The 4,548-nt window shown below is 49.5% G+C and overlaps 1 pseudogene; it reads right to left on the reverse strand.

Annotated features, from left to right (window-relative positions):
* Positions 1–2,478: 2,478 nt before the first annotated feature.
* On the reverse strand, positions 2,479–2,595 carry LOC126427478 (5S ribosomal RNA; annotated as a pseudogene).
* Between the last annotated feature and the right edge of the window lie 1,953 nt (positions 2,596–4,548).

The raw sequence follows: 4,548 nt of genomic DNA on the forward strand, positions 1-4,548 counted from the left end.
TAGAATAGGGAAGGTAGTGCAGCCTATGCCGAGGACAGCCTTCTCAGTTAAATACTGTGTAGCGCTTGCTGTCTTTAGTAGGTCTTACTAGCAGTCATTTCTGAGTATGTATTTGGTACATTATAAAGGATCGCTCCAATGCATTATGAATACGCATTCGGCACCAAATGTTGTGGACACACCAATATGGCGGCCGTGGCTTCACTTTTGTGTCGTAAGGGTATCTCCCCTTATTCTAACCTCCTCGGCTACTGCGCTGGCACCGCTACAGACAGAGCCGGGGATTCCCCCACTTCAAGCCGAATCCCGCACCTGGTTCCCTCGTGCCATGCGTTTGCCGTTTGTTTTATTTTTTAATTACCCTTCACGCCGCTACGCAGCGCTGCAGCAGCGCGGCCAATATCAGCAGGGGTTAAAAGCTCGCCTTTACGAACTAAATCCTCCCCAATCGCTCTTTTTCCTCTCGTTGTTGTTTTTCATTACGTTTTTTATTTCGCCTTTCCCCCATAGTCCCTCAGCTTGTCTCGTCGTGGCTTTTGAAACCCCCCTCCCCTCCCCCACCCGCGCTACCTCTCCAATACACACACACACACACACACGGTCTTCCTTCTCTCTCTCCCTCCCCCTCTCTCTCCTGCCTTTCGTTAATGCCACAGAGCTAATACGAGGGGTCCTACGTGGATTGTGACGTCACAGCAGGAATTAGTTCGTTGTGTGTGCGGCGGGAAAGTCACGCAAAGTACGAGAGAGAAGGGGACCTTGATGAATGGCGCCGCGCCAGTCATTTGTCGTCACGCGCGTGTATGCGTGAGTGAGAGATGCGGAGGGAGAGAGCGAGAAAGACAGAGAGAGAGGACTCTTGTTGACTGACGGCCAGGAACAAAAGAACGCCGCACTGGCTGCAGGAAGTATGTTAAGGGGGCAGCGAAGAGAAAAAAAGAGGACGGTGCAGCGGGTCTGTATGAGGACGACCAATAATCACCGAATTAGCTGGAGGAACAATCGGCGATCGAGTAACAAAACACAAGCGGGGCGGGGTGCAGAGAACAACGGCTCAGCCGCGCCAACGAACTTTGCACAAGAAAATCGCGTCGTGTCCACACGTCGACAAATACGGGGTAAATCAGAACTCCACCGACAAAATTCAAAGGTGGCAGCATAGATCATAACAAGAAACAAAGTGTCTAGTAATCATGGGCTCCAAATTGCGCACCTCAAGAGCAATGAACAGTTGTTCATCTTCGTTGCTGTGAAACATTCCTGGTTAGCCTGTGGTGGCCTTACTGCGCTTAAGAAAAAGCTAAATGGTGAAGGATAATAGAGGAATAGTTCAGAGACGATAACTATACCAGCAGGACAATTCCTGTCACAAAACAGCGTCTGAGAGGCAATGGGTTGTGCACAATAACATTCCTGTAACCCAGTGGATCACTTATGTTGTCAACTACGCGCCACACACCACCGTTCAACTCTACCTTTTCTGGTTTCGCCTCGCCACGAAGAATATGATGCCATTCCTCCAGCCGGCCGGGGTGGCCGAGCGGTTCTAGGCGCTACAGTCTGTAACCGCGTGACTGCTACGGTCGCAGGTTCGAATCCTGCCTCGGGCATGGACGTGTGTGATGTCCTTAGGTTCGGCAGGTTTAAGTAGTTATACGTCTAGGGGTCTGATGACCTCAGCAATTAACTCCCATAGTGCTCAGAGCCATTTGAACCATTCCTCCATACAGATTCAGACAAAAAAATAGTTTATGCTTATCCATTACGGATATTTTAGAACCGTGACTGTATATTGAATGTAAATAACTGCAACCAGTCACTTTTTTTCAATAATAATGCTTTGTTACATGAACCGGTTTTCGAACCTTTTCAGATTCATCTTCAGATGGTTGCAGTTGTGTATAACTTATTTACAAAAGTAGTTCAAATGGCTCTGAGCACTATGGGACCTAACATCTGAGTTTATCAGTCCCCTAGAACTTAGAACTACTTAAAGCTAACTAAGCTAAGGACATCACACACATCCATGCCCGACGCAGGATTCGAACCTGCTACCGTAGTGGTCGCGCGTTCCAGACTGAAGTGCCTAGAACCGCTCGGTCACACCAGCCGGCCAGATTGGGCCACCTCATCGAAAGTGTCCCCCCCCAGCAGAGGCCAAGCCGTTGTTAGGGCGAAAGGTGGAAAGGTGGACTCACCGATATTAATATCCACTAATGGCTGTCCGGACGCTTTCGATCAGGTAGTTTATTTCTACAAACGTCATTACGATCATGAGAATAAAAAAAACACTCCGTGTTCAGGTCTCAAGTGGCTCATCGGGACCATCCGACCGCCGTGTCATCCTCAGCTGAGGATGGCGTGTGATACACACACCACTCATCCGGTCGTTATGATGCTTTTCTTTGACCGGAGCAGCTACTATTCGATCGAGTAGCTCCTCAACTGGTATCACGAGGCTGAGTGCACCCCGAGAAATAGCAACAGCGCATGACGGCCCAGATGGTCACCCATCCAAGTGCCACCACGCCCGACAGCGCTTAACTTCGGTGATCTGACGGGAACCGGAGTATTCACTGCGGCAAGGCCGTTACCGCACGATCATGAGCGGCACACCCAAAATCTTTTTCTCCTGTTGCGGCAAGTACAAGTCTTTCTTTCGGTATTGTGTCTTCTATTTCGGTAATACATTGACGGAAAAGAAAACGCGACATCAAGAAGTTGTGTGATATACACGACAGTTGGTAGGCGTGTTTCTACATCTAAAAGACAATATCTGTTCAAATTTCGCGCATAAGAGTGGGGCTAGTAACGCGACTATGAGGATACTGATCAGGTTTGTATTTTAACTTAAGTTCAGTCTTGAGCACAACACTTACGTCTCAATAACATAGGTGACTTGTTTCGGTTATATTTATATAACCGTCTTCAGACCCATGGCTTCCTTGGAGGATGGTAGGCAGAGCTCTCCTCAGCTGCTACGATGTCAGTAAACATATAATACTCTATTGATCACTGTCTCCAAAAATGTTCACCAAAATTGCAAATCAGGTTTGCTATAAATACAAACTGTAGCGATCGTGAGCGTTTGATACCTTTGAGATTGGACGTGGCGAGTCGATGTTAGTCAAGATTGCCTTTAAGGTGGCTGAATTTGAACGAGGTTTTGTGGTGGCGCTACGAGAAGCCGGTTGTTCCTTCTGCAGTGCTACAGAATCACTTGACATGAATGTAGCCACTGTGTATGATTGCTGGCAGCGGTGGTCACGAGAATGTATAGCCAAGAAGACCGGGCTCCGGGCGGCCAGGTGGCTCCACCGAGAGGGAAGACCGTCATGTTCTGTGTACAGCTCTGGCGCATCGTACTGCATCTGCAGCAGCAATAGGAGCAGCAGTTGGCACCAGTGACACAAGGAACCATTACAAGTCTGGTACTTCAAGGTCAGCTTCGAACCAAACGCCCTGTAGCATGCATTCCACTGACCCCAAACCACCTCCATTTGCGACTTCAGTGGTGTCAAGCGATTGCTCATTGGTGGGGAGGGTGGACGTCTGCTATTTTTTCTGATGAAACCTAGTTCTGCCGCAGTGCCAGTAAAGGTTGGTAAGAAGGAAGCCTGCAACCAACCTCTCTGTGTGCTGCACACACTGGACTACACCTGGAGTTACGGTCTGGGGTGCGATTTCGCATGACAGCAGCAGCACCGTCATGGTCATCCCACGCATCCTGACTGCAAAATTTGTACGTCTGTCCGGTGAGTCGACCTGTTGCGCTGCCATTCACGAACGGCATTCGAGGGGCTGTATTTCAACAGGATAACGCTCGCCCACATACCACTGCTGTAACCCAACACACTCTACAGAGTGTCGACATGTTGCCTGGACCTACTGGATCTTCACACCTGTCTCGAATCGAGCACATATGGGACATCATCGGACGACAACTCCAGCACCATCCAAAAACATCATTAACCATCTCCCTATCGATCGACGAAAAAATCGGGAGCTTCAAGGACAGCTCCGTGCCAGACGCCCTGTAGCCGGCATTCTACTGGCCCCACACCACTGCCGTTTTCGACCTCAGTAGTGTGAAGCGACATGTCATTGGAGGGCAGGGTGAAGGTATGTTCTGTTTTCTGATCAAAGCTGGTTCTGCCCCGGTGCCAGTGGTGGCCGTGTGTTGGTTAGAAGGAGACCAGTTGAGGGCGTCTAACCAACCTGTCTGTGTGCTAACCACACTGGACCTGCACGTGGAGTTATGCTCTGACATTCGATCTCCCTATAACTGCGGGAGCACTTACACGGTTTCCCATGCACCACGACTGCAAATCTGTACGTCAGTCTGATGATTCGGCCTGTTGCGCTGGCTATTCTTCAGCAGTATTCCAGGCGCTGTTTTCCAACAGGATAACGCTCGACCCCATACCGCTGTTGTAACACTACATACTCTACAGAGAGTCGACATGTCGTCTTAGCCTGCTCGATCACCAAATCTGTGTCCAACTCCAGCATCATACACAAACAGTGTCCGCAGCTCGTGGTCGTGCA

The sequence above is a fragment of the Schistocerca serialis genome, chromosome 11 (genome assembly GCF_023864345.2).
Source record: "Schistocerca serialis cubense isolate TAMUIC-IGC-003099 chromosome 11, iqSchSeri2.2, whole genome shotgun sequence".
Taxonomy (NCBI): domain Eukaryota; kingdom Metazoa; phylum Arthropoda; class Insecta; order Orthoptera; family Acrididae; genus Schistocerca; species Schistocerca serialis.